This window comes from Excalfactoria chinensis, chromosome Z (genome assembly GCF_039878825.1).
Source record: "Excalfactoria chinensis isolate bCotChi1 chromosome Z, bCotChi1.hap2, whole genome shotgun sequence".
Lineage (NCBI taxonomy): Eukaryota > Metazoa > Chordata > Aves > Galliformes > Phasianidae > Excalfactoria > Excalfactoria chinensis.
Window position 1 is genome coordinate 39,507,363 of NC_092857.1, and position 12,761 is coordinate 39,520,123.

Genomic DNA, 12,761 nt, shown 5'->3' on the forward strand with positions numbered 1-12,761 from the left:
CCAAACAGGCAGTTGATGGCATGGGACAAGACGAATCCTTCCAATCACATTTCACATGCTTGTATTTAGTTTTCAGCAGTAGCTAGAACGAGAGCAAAGTAAGGGACGCCATGAAAAAGATCAACTAAGATCACATCAAACATCAAGAACCTGTACCTTCAAGACAGGTCAGCAAATGTATGAAAAATTCAGATTAACTGGAAGGAATAAGACACACAAATACTATGCTTACAGATTAAGTGGTAAATCTTTCTTACCACTGCCCAGCAAAAATACATCTATGCAGCTGCTTGAGAAGCTTACATCTTTGTGGCACAAATCCTTGCTTTCATTCACATGGTGTAACGCATATCCTTCTGCTTGTCCTCTTCAGGATCTTTTTCATGTCCGTGGTCTTTTCTCCATGCAACAGCTCTTTCTAGGTTTGGTTTGGGTTTCTGCACTCGGCCTCTTTTGAAAGGTGCTGGTTTCAGCACACTCTCTTTGCTGCCTTCTTGTGAACCAGCCATGTCATTAGACCTGGAAAAATACATAATACATCTTGTGTACTTATGGATCTTACATTGGAAGGCTCCTAAGGCAAATATGTTTTCCTTTTTAAGCACTAAATCACATACATTTCCATAAAGCAGAGCTATGCACTGCTAAGTCCATGGAGACAGTAGAAGTGCTTGAGAAGTAAAAATGTATGCTTGCACCGTTCTTTTCTTTCCCCACTGGAAATGGGATACTACGCTACAGATCTTTTCCTGACTCACAAAGGCACTTCTCAAATTCGTAGCTGCTCTAGAGGCAGAACAACCTAATTTAACAAAGGCTATGAAAGGTATCAGGAACTTTATAAGAATATAACAATAACTTAATAATCTTACTGGCGTACAAATACAAGATGTATCTATAACTACCACCTTCTTCTGTGCCTTTACACCGAGAGCCACGTTATACAGCAAGGAAGATAATAACAGAACTAAATGCTGAAGTGTTTTTATGTCTGATCAAACCTTGTATAGTCATCCTTCGCCTTCTTTAAAAGGACTAAGTAAAAAGACAAGGTGTTTTTGTTATTAACTCTCCTGTAAAGAACATTTCTCCTGTCACACCACATCTGCCATTTCTCCACTGAGTAGAAATACAGGAAACACTCATTAATTAAAATATACATTAAACCACCCACACTGGAATGGTGTTTTTTTTTTCTCCTCACACTCAAATGCTTATCTATGCTTTAAGAACAAACACTTATTCCTGTTGCTTAAACACTCTATACTTTCCACTCACTAAAAGGATGATACATCAGTATTCAAACTATTGGAGAAAGCCTGCTTTAGTTTGCAAGGGACTAGCTAATTCTTTGTATTCATCATGGGGATTGATGCATTTAAAAACACTGCTTTAAACCTAAAAACAACTAATTTATTTCATGCATTTAGTAAGTAAGCACACAAACAAATAAATAAATAAATGTTTCTCTTCTCTGAATTTCTATCTCAGAGCAGAAATTGTCCAAGAAACTTCTGTTTTAAGAACTGCAAGATCGTGAAGATGCCGGTATTCCGTGATCCTGTGTAACTATCATCCTGTGTAACATGACCAGATGTGAGGGTGGCAAATTGCAAGAAAGAAGCATCCTTTATTTCCCCCCCCACTCCCAGCATACTTACTGAGACACCATCTCCAAGACTTTGTAATCTTTTTCCACAGCTTCTCCACTGCTGACATCAAACTTATTCCTTTGGTCAGTATTCTGAGAAGAAACAGAATATTAAGACATTAACACCTTTGTACTTATCAAGTGCATCATTACCTAATAGACCAGGTAACTATCCATGACAAGATACAAAACAGGCTGCTCATGACAGATGTAATCACTTATGCAGTAAGTATCACATGCCCAGAAAGGTGCTGTAAACCCTAGTTCAAAAAACCAATGTTGTGCTTGCTGCATGGCATGAGAGCATTAACATCTGCCATTTGTGCAACGAGCTGTCTCCCAGGCTGAGATCTCTACACCATGTTACTGATGGCTAAGTAAGTGCTAATTCCTGGTCACCCTCAGGAAACAAAAGCGAATGTTGCTGTTGCATCCAACAGTTTTGTAATTAACAGGTTATTTCCAGTTATCTCGCACCTTCAATACCTTTTCAGTTTCTTGCTTAGGCACACTTTAGCAAGTTACTTCATGTAAGCATCAAATATTGCTTAGTCTTAAGAGTGTGGAAACTCCATTTATCTGTATGTTGAAAAGATTAAGTAATCACACTGGGAGCATGCCATTGCTGCTTCTCCGAGCATCAGAAACAGCTGGCAGACGGGGTGGGGGCAAAGCCACTGTTATCACTTTCCCCTCCCCACCAAATATCAAGCCTCAGTCTCAGCAAAGCAGCACAGTGCAGGCAATTCTCCAGCTGTGTGGCAGGGGTAGTGTCATAGGGTACTCAGCATTTGGTTCCACGGCTGTCTTCTGTAATCCTGCCAAGCGAGCACTGCTGGCTACATACCTCTCTCTGTGCTTCCCTGGCCCGTCACTGCTGCTTTGGATTTTATGCTGCTTTAGAACTCGTGTCTATAACATAACATGACATAAATCCCACCTTGTCCCATTTCCAGCATTCCTTCCTAGTTGTTTTCCATAGTTCAGGAGCTCTAGGATCTTGTCTGGAATTCAGTAGAATCCAAGGTGAAAGTTAAGGCTTGAATAACTGCAGCTGAAAGAATTTCTGATGCTGTCAGTGTGACTTTTGATTTTCAGAGTTTGGATGTCTCTGGCACCCGAGCCATTTATTTATTTATTTTACTACTTCTTTAAATAGCCTTAGAAAAAGTAATTGCTTAACGCACTGCACAGAACACGTTTTTACATTACATTAAGAACTTACGCCTGGCCAAGTTGATTCACAGCATCGGTTTGAGATTTCCAGAATGTACGTACCTTGACTTTGCCATGGAGTGAACAGAATCACGTCAGTCACTGGAGAGGAACTTACATCTGCATCCGTAGATGTCATGTTCAAAACACACGTGATTCATGTGATAGCAAGGCTGTTATGAAAGCATAAACGGCTCCATAACATCAATGGATCATCTCTTCAGCTGGCTGTCTCCTGGAGCTGTAGCCATTAGGGGCATCTCCTGTACGGCTGAATAGTGAAAAAGTGGAAGGCGAGGAAGACGATGAGCCTTCATCCCACCCCCACCACTCACTACGCAGGCGCAAGGGGGAGGGGCTGATGCTAATGGGGTCTCAGGAACGCCACGATCAGACCTGCTTGATCTCTGCTCTGTGGTGATGGAGTTGGATTCCTAAGGCACTCCTGCAGCAGGAGCTGTGCTGCCATTGTGGATGGGAGCAAACGATCTCTAGCATCCCGGTGCTGCTCTTGATCAGCCCGAGCTTCCTGTCTGTGGTTTGTGCTGCCGTTCAGTGCTGTTTTTCCTGCTGTTTGGATGCTGCTCCCTCACACCTCCGTCCTCCCCCCGCGGCCATTCCTGGCTCCCAGCTCCTGACCGGTGTCCGCCCCTCCCCCGGCCTCCCATTGGGCAGCGGCAGCTCCGCCGGCTCCGATTGGCTGAGCCGCAGTGCGCGGGAACCAGCGTTGCGTCCCGGCCGTTTGGAGGGGCGGCTCCACGCAGAGTGAGGCTCCCGCAGCCCGGTCCGAGGCCGAACGGGACCGGCGCGGCAGCCGGGGCTGTGCGAGCTGCATCGGGACGGAAACCGGCACCACGGCAGCGAGTGCTGAGGAGAGCTCCGCCGGAGTGCGGGGAGAACGGCACTGGTGCGGGGAGAGGGCTGGGGGGGGCAGAAGGGGGGATGGAACTGGGGGGGAGGGGGGCAGAGGGGGATATGGGATTGGGGGGGAGGGTCCAGAGGGGAATATAGGTCGGGGGGGGGGGGGGGGGGGGGGGTCAGAGCGGGGATATGGAACTGGGGAGTGGACAGAGGGGGATATGGTGCAGGGGGGGGAGAGAGGGGGATATGGTGCGGGGGGGCAGCAGAGGGGGATTTGGGACTAGGGGGAAGGTGGCAGAGGGGGATATGGGACTGGGGGAGAGGGGGGAGAGGGCGATATGGGATTGTGGGGGGCCAGAGGGGGATTTGGGACTGGGGGAATGCCACTGGGAAAGGATCTCTCTGTGTAGATTGCTTCTCTTGGAGTTTTCCCTGTGAGCCTGTGCAGGTGTGCATTTTGCATTTGTTTTCAATGGTCTCTTTCTAACTACACCGCTCTAGTTTTGTTTTTTCTTCAGGGGCCGTAGAGGGATGTGGGGGGGCCACTGGGGGATGTAGGAAAGTAGGGGGCTGTGGGGGGACTCTAGGTAGTCATATAAGACTGTAGGGAGCTGTGCAGGGGCTGTAAAAACCTAGAGGGAGTTGAGGGGGACTCTAGGGGGAATATGGGGCTGTGGTGGGCCATAGGAGGACTAGGGGCTCTAGGGGGCTATGAGGGTGTTTAGGGGTTGTGGGGAGCTATTGGAGGATATGGGCAGATTATGGGCCAGATCCTCCAATTTCCAAGCCAGATATGGGCTTGAAGGGGTGGTGTCTAGAGAGAGAGAGGGTTGTGGGGGCCTAAGGGTGATATGGGGCTCCTGGGGGCTGTTGGATGCTATGGGGAGGAATATGGAGTTCTAGCAGATGGTGGGGGTGTAGGTGTGGTCTATATATGTACATAGATGGGAATCTAAGTATGAAAAAAGATACATCCACGTGTGTTCTGGGCTGCACTGAAAAAGGGGTGGCCAGCAGGGAGAGGGAGGTGATTGTCCCCTCCTACTCAGCTCTTGTGAGGTCCTCTTTGCAGTACTGTGTCCAGGCCTGGGAAGGATGTGGAGCTGTTGGGGTTGGTCCAGAGGAGAGCCACTGTGAGGATCAGAGGGCTGGAGCAGCTCTCCTATGAGGAAAGGTTGAGGGATCTGGGCTTGTTTGGCCTAGAGAAGAGAAGGCTGTGGGGAGACCTCATTGTGGCCTTTCAGTACTTGAAGGGAGCGCACAAACAGGAGGGGGAAGGGCAGTTTATGAGGGTGGATAGTGATAGGACAAGGGGGAATGGAAGTTGTGGATGCCCCATCACTGGAGGCATTCAAGGCCAGGCTGGATGTGGCTGTGGGCAGCCCGGTATGGTGGTTGGCATCCCAGCACCCAGCAGGGGTGTTGAAACTAGATGATCGCTGCGGTCCTTTGCAACCCAGGCCATTCTATGATTCTCTGATATGGGGGGGATATGTCTATAGGGTGGACAATAGGGGGATGTGCTCTGTGCAGCCCTGTGCACACACACACGCGTGTGCAATTCCATCCCGGCTTTATGCAATCCTGTGTGCACTCACATGTGTTTTGTATTGATTTCCCTCTGAATCCTCCGGTGGACTCGTAGTTAGGCTGGGAGTGAAGGGGAGCACTGGGTAGCTGTTTGTGTTCCCTGCTGTGTGCTGTGGGGTTGTGCTGGCAGCGGTGCGGTTGGTTTGCTTTTCCTTGGGAGGGTGGGAAGGAGCTGAGCAGGCCCGGTTCTTTTCTCCAAGGGTTCTGATCCTCCAGTGTCACTGCACCAGGGAGTGCACGATCTAAAGGACTTCTGGGTTGTGATAAACTCGTATCTCGGCAGCTTCTATGATTTCAGGTTGGGTGTTCTAGTGCAAGCAGTTTGGGGGCATGATTTATTGTCCCTGTAGCTAACGCAGTGTGGGAAATTTTGCCCTGCTTTGGCTTGCCAGTGCTTTCCCCTGTCTCCACTTGTCTGGAGCCTCCTTGAAATGTATGCCTAATGTGGAACTATTTTCTTCTTTCCTAGCTTTTGTGGTATAAAGAAGCACAGAGAGGTGCTGGAACAGCATGTTCTGGATGGCATCTCCAAGCAATTGGAGAAGAGCAAGACTTTCAGGAATAGTCAGCATGGATTTACCAAGAGCAAATTGTACTTGACCAACCTGTTAGCCTTCTCTGATGGCATCACCAGCTGGGCAGATGGCGGGAGAGCAGTGGATGTCGTCTACCTTGACTTAAGCAATGCTTTTGATGCAGTCTCCCACGACATCCTGGTAATGAAGCTGAGAAAGTGTGGGACAGATGAGTGGACGGTGAGGTGGGCTGAGAGCAGGCTGACTGGCCAAGCTCAGAGGGTGGTGCAGAGTGTGGTTGGAGAGCTGTGAGTGGCGATGCTCTCTGGGGGTCGGTGCTGGGTCTGGTCTTGTTCAATGCCTTTGTCAGCGACCTTGATGAGGGGTAGTGTCCACCCTCGGTAAGTATGCCAATGAGTCAAAGCTGGGAGCAGTGGCTGGCACACCGGAAGGCCGTGCTGCCATTCAGCAAGACGTGGACAGGTTGGAGAGCTGGGCCAACAACAAAGCAGATGAGGTTTAGCAAGAGCAAGTGTAGAGTCTTCCAGCTGGGAAGGAATAACTGCAGGTATCGGTCGAGGCTGGGTTGTGACCTGCTGGAGAGGAACTCTGCAGAGTAGGGCCTGGGTGTCCTGGTGGGTGACAGGTCGGCCATGAGCCAGCAGTGTGCCCTGGCGGCCAGAAAGGCCAGTGGGATCCTGGGGTGCATTTAAAGGAGCGTGGCCAGCAGGGGAATGATCTCTAGAGGTCCCTTCCAGCTCCAATTCTGTGGTTCTGTACTTGCATCATTGCTTCTTGCAGCAGTACAGTGTTTCAGAAGAGAGAAAAACGTGGTGGGCATAAACTGGATTTCTGCAATTAGTAAAGTTGTGCCGAGATCTTGGCAGACTGTTGCATCTGTGAATGTGTGCAAAGCCTGCCGACAGAGAGAAATAACTTTTCCCTGCAGGTTGAGCTTTTCTGACGTAGGTCATTGCTAGGTGAGCTTCTGCTTTAAAGCATCAAGCTGTATAAACAAGGCAAATTGAAAAGCAAGCTTGCCAGTTCTTTTTTTTACCAGTGATTTTTTCAGGAAGAAAAGCTTGGAGATGCTGTTTGCTAATGGAAGATGGAGAGAGGAAAAGCAGGAGAAAGGCATGGTGTGCATAGCCACCACATCCCATCTGCAGTGTTCTCCCCCTGTGCAAATGAGGAGCAGCTCAGCAAGCTTGGCCTGGGCCGTGGAAAGGGAGCTTGCAAACATCTGGGCCAACCCCAAACGAGTTAGTTCTGCAGGTTGGTTGTTTTCTGCTGTTTGTCTGCCATCCTGTTGCTCAGTGGTAGATTTGTTCATGGTCAGTGCCAACAGGAAACACAGCATTTCTGTTTTGGCTGTCCCAGCGCTTAGATCCCTTGCTGCTGGGATGGGGTGTATGAAGAATGATGCATGTGTTGATGTCCAGCCTGGCTCTGTGGATGAATCTGCATCCCTGGCAGGACTGAGGGTGGGAGCAGGCCAGGTTGGATCTGATGCACTTTGCTCTCGTTCTTAATGCTTGTTCTTGCGCAGGAGGGCAGGTGGTGAACCTCATGAGCCAATGCCTGCAGGTGGGGTTTGCGGAGAAAGAGGTCCTGCAGGTCTTGGGTGACACCCATGGAACAGTAGCGAGGCTGCATGGCTGTAAAACACTGGGAATCGACAGAGGCGTGAAGGTGAGCTGTGGGCTCCAGTACCACAGGAAGGGATGTGTGTGCTCTGGGTTTGGATGCTTCTGTGTGTTTTAAGTGACTGAGAAACCGATGCTCAGTTCGCTCGAGTGTATAGAACAAGTGTAACATCCTTTCTGATGGAGTATTGTGAAAGGAATCCTATGGGTTTGAACAGGAATTGATGTGACTTCTTTTGTATGAATAACAGACTCATTGTGCAGCTTGTGAATGAATTCATTCACGCCTGCTGATTGGTGCTGTTCTCTACAGGGAGCTGCAGTGGAAATGGACACTTGTGGTCCACTGTCTGGCCCCCTCCCGCGTGCTCAGATCAGCCAAGTTGTCAAGGCCTGGCTCTTGGTTGGTGAGTTGTGCCGAGGTCAGAGAGTTGGATTTTCTGGGCTTTGAGACACGTCTTCCAGTTGCACGTTGTATTATTTCTGATGTGCTGACCTGTTGAGCTCCAGCCCCAAATGAGGATTCAAGTCCTACCACAGCAGGAATGGTTGAGATTGGAATTGGAATGCAGAAGGCTGGAGCCAGCAGGAGCAGGGAATCCATCATCCCCCTGTACTCGGCACTGGTGAGTCCTCACCTTGAGCTCTGTATTCCGTTCTGGGCCCCTCACTGCAAGAAGGACACTGAAATCCTGAGATGTGTCCAGAGGAGACCAGTGAAGCTGTGAGGTGTCTACAGCACAATCTTATGGGGAGCTTCTTATGGAACTGGGATTATTGAGTCTGGATAAGAGGAGGCTCAGGGAAGACCTTATCATTCTCTGTGACTAACAGAAGAGAGGTTATGTGGGGGTGGGGGTTGTCCTGCTCTTCTCCCATGTAACTGGTGACAGGAGTGGAAGGAACAACCTCAGGTTGTATGAGGGGAAAATTCAGCCTGGATGTTAAGAAAACCATCTCCAAATGGGTGCTCAGACGCTGGAGGCATCTGCTGGTTGAGCACTTTGTTGGGTGAGCATCACACTGCTGGAAAGCACGCAGCTGTTGTCTCTGCGAACAGCCCCATCCGTGGGGACTGGTGGCTTTTTCATGTTACCCTTGTGTCTCAAGTCCCACATGCAGTTACTCGTGCTGTTTGAAAGCACCATCTTAGAGGCAGCCTTGATTTCTCCAGCTGCGAGCTTTGTGCCACGGGAGCTCTCCTGCTTCTCCCAGGGATGGGCGACCGAATGGAAGGCCCAGCAGAAGTCTGGGTAGGTGATGTCACTTGCTGTTCCTTTCCTCACCCATGCCAGGAAAAGCAGGGAATGGGACTGGGGGACATCCCAGCGGTGGGTTCCTGCCTCAGCAGAACTGAATGGCTGTTCTGATCCACGTATTTTAACCTGAGTGGATCTGACACTAACAAGAGAGGCGAGGGGCCTGTGGGAAGAAACTGCATGTGCCACAATTTGTGGTGCAAGGTGATCTCAGAACTGCTGCTAACAGTGCCGAGAAGGCTTCCTTTTTGACGGGGAGAGGATTAACTAGGTTATTTTAATGAATCTCTTTCCTTTCTGTTCATCTTTCATACTACCTCTCATAAAACTGTCTGTGGATCCTCAAGTAGTACTTCTTGCTAAAGAGAATACGCGTGCTGCCTGCATTTTCGTCTGCGCAAAGGATCTTCTAATCATCTCTGCCTGTGTTTCTTATTAACCCTGAGGTGGAACGGAGTAGAACACAGACCTGGGTGCATCTTCAATCAGGAGCAGGGACAAACAATGCTCATCTTAGGTGACTGGCTGACAACAAGAGCAGAGAGGTAAGTTTCACAGGGTCGCGTGCCCATTTAATTTTATTTTTCATTCATGATGCATAGAGGCGTTACCCAGACAAAGTGAGCATTTGTCAGCTGGACTTGCTAGAAATGACGTAGGCAGTGAAAATGGGTTTGAAGCATCCCAAAGAGCCCTGCAAAAGAATGCTGAGAGTTAACCTGGCACCCTCCTTTGGAAACCTGCGGTGTCTGCCAGCTCTTCAGCTGTGCCCAAACACCTCCCATTGCACTGCCACACCAGGATGTAATTCCAACCCCACCCTGAGTTCTGGAATGTTGTGGTGCCGTGTTGGAATCAGATGTGACCCCGTGGTCTTGCCTCTCCCCCTTGTGGGGGGTCATGGTGGACCAGACTGGTGGCTGCTGGTGATGTCATAAGCGGCTGGAATGAGGGGAGGAGCGGTGCGTTCTGTGTTCCTTTGTGGGAGAGTTGGAGTTCGGAGTGGTTGGTTTTCTTGTTGTTCTCGTGCGTTTAGTGCCTTTGTTTGAGTACCATCGTGCGCAGCATCCTGTAGGTAAGCTGAGCCAGCGTGGGATGGACGGGTGGGCAGTGAGGTGTTGAGAAGTGCTGGCTGTCGGAGCTCACAGCACCGTTTTGCTTACTCTTGAGCATCAGACGTCATTTTCCCCCGGTAGACACGTTCCAAAGGGGGTGTCCATAAAGGTGGCACCTGTCCCATGCTTCTTCCATCATCTTCTGTGCTCAATTGTGGAAGCATCGTCAAGTTGCTGGGCGGACAGGCACCATGTAGCCTGAGACTCAGCATGTCTTGCAGCAATTGGATGGGACAGATGTGCTGTGTGCGTTATGCCATGGCTGTCTTAGCCCTGCTCACTGACCTGCTCTTTCTCTCTCCTCTGCCCACCCTCCGCCCACTGCCTTGGTGCAGCTTTTGCTCTCAGAAGATCTGAGCAGAGTGACCAGGAACTGCTGCAGATAGCCTGAGGTGATCTTGTTGCCAGGTATGTGCCATGTTTGTCCTACCACATTGTTTTGCATGCCATGGGCTTCTTCACTGCCCTCCAGCTCAGCCCTCAGAAGGGTGCTGTCTGATGCCCTGCTGTCACACTGTCAGAGCGCTCTGGGCGAATGCATCTGCTGCTCTGTGCCAGAGTCCCCATCTGCTGGCAGAGGGATAGCAACTTGGTACAATGCTGCCACACACGCCTATGTGGCAGGGTATGCAAGGGTAGTTCTGAAGAAGTCTCTCCATACTGTGCTGTGTGAATAGAGACAACAGAAGTGTGTTTCTGCTCTGTTCCAGCTTGTCACACCTGTTGTGATGGGCGTCACGTGCAGCAAGATCAGCAGTGAGCCTGAGTTGGCGGGCACGGAGGTAGAGTGTGAAGTTCTGGCTTGTCTTTGTTCCCTGTGTTGAGCCAGCAGAGGGAGCTGCAGATGTGCTCTCCTGCAGGAAAGAGTTTGTCCTCAGCTCCTGACCACGGCCTGTGCTCTGTTTTGCAGGCTGATAACATGTGGAAGCCGCAGCTGGTGCGTGCGGAGTCATCTCTTAACGTTCCAGCGATTGCGGCAGCCCATGTTATCAAGCGCTACGTCGCCCAGGGGCCGGATGAGCTCTCCCTGGAGGTAAGCAGTTCCAGGCGTTCCTTGCCTTGGGGGCTGCATTGGTGCAATGGCTGTCAAGCTTGAGGCTATTCTGCGGCGCAGAAGCAGGCAGTCATTTGAGCTGTGCTTTCCTGCCAGCTGTGCTGAAGCTGGGATTGACGTTTCAATCTCTTGCAGGTAGGAGACTTGGTGAGCATTGTTTCTATGCCACCAAAGGAGCTGAGCCCCTGGTGGAGAGGCAAGCGTGGCTTTCAGGTAGGCACACGCTTCCGACTAGAGAGCCCAACTTCAGTAGAGTCAGGAATCTCAGCTTGGAGCTGCTCTGCCTGCACAGGATGGCTTCCGGACGCAAACGGTTGCCCTGTGTCGGTGACAGAGGACTTTCCCTTTGGCTCTGGGCTCGGGCTAATGCCCAGCTGTCTTTTTGTTCTTGTTACAGGTTGGGTCTTTCCCTGGTGAGTGCGTGGAACTCATCAGCGGAAAGGTTCCCGAGTCTGTCGTCGATTCATTGCCAAAGCCAGGTACACATGTTACATTTGACAATGTGGGGAAGTAAAATGGGGTCAGAGCGTGGCTCTCGGGGTGTTCGTTAATGCCCGCGTTGAGCAAGCTTAGCAAGAGGACTGCATTAAGGTCCATGGGAACATGCAGAGATCTGTCCCAATCCCACTGTGTTTATTATTGGGCTTGGGGAAGTCACGGAATCCTCCTGGAATGGCTTGGGATGGGAAGGGGCCGAAAAGGATCATCCTCAGGCTCCAAGGCCCCTGCCTCGGTCTGGGTGGCCAGCCTGCGCATTTAGCAGGAGTCGAGAGCAGGCTGTCCGGGGCCCCTTCCGACCTGGCCTTGGACACTTGCAGGGACGGGAAAAATCCGTTCTTGCGTGTCCTTGTTGGGAATGTTCTTCCCATTGTTCCGTGCTCGGTCGAAGTTGTTACGCTCGGCCTCGTCCAACCGAGCCAAGCCTGAAATGAACTGGTTTCTTTGTTTTGTTTCTTTGCAGTGCCGAGGAAACGGGGCAAGCTCAGCACCTTCCTTCGTTCCTTGGTGAAGGCCCGCCCCAAGAGATCGGAGCAGCCGGAGCCGGCGAAGGAAGGGGTGTTTGGGTGTGACCTGGGGGAGCACCTTCTCCGCTCTGGCCGTGATGGTAAGGAACAGCCCATTGCTGAGATCTTCCTCGGTTGGGCATCTGAACATGATAGGTCGTGGCATTTCTGGAAAGCCAAGAACACGTCTCCGTGCAGTTTCCTCACAGCTGTTTCTGCCAGCTTTCTCCTCTAAGGAGGAAGCAAGCGGTGGCCCGACTGGGCTTAGTGGCTGGGATGGGAGAAGAGCACGGCCTGAAGCAGGACTTGAGTAAGAAGCTGAGCTAACGGCTGGCTCTTGTTCTATAGTCCCCCAGGTCCTGCAGAGCTGCGCCGAGTTCATTGAGCAGCATGGCGTGGTGCAGGGGATCTACCGCCTGTCCGGCGTGGCGTCCAGGATCCAGCGCCTACGGTAAGAGTGCTGCGACTGACACAGCTGTCAGCAGGGGCACGTGCCATGCTGCGGGCGTTCAGAGGAACCCCTTCCTTTTCTTGACTGTATTCTGTGTGGCTTTGGACTTGCTTTCCTCTTTCTCAAAGCCCTCTGCCCAATCCTGTGTCCTTCTCTGCAGCCATGAATTCGAGTCGGAGCAGGTTCCCGAGCTGAGCGTCCGAGACATTCACAGCGTGAGCTCCCTGTGCAAGATGTACTTCAGGGAGCTCCCAAACCCTCTGCTGACCGAGCAGCTGTATGGCAAGTTCTCGGTAAGCTCAGGGCAATGTCTTGGAAATGACACGTACCTCTCCCCTGGGCGTCCTGGCTGATGGTTGCAGCAGTGCCCCAGCTCCGAGGTCTTATTTCTGTTAGCCCC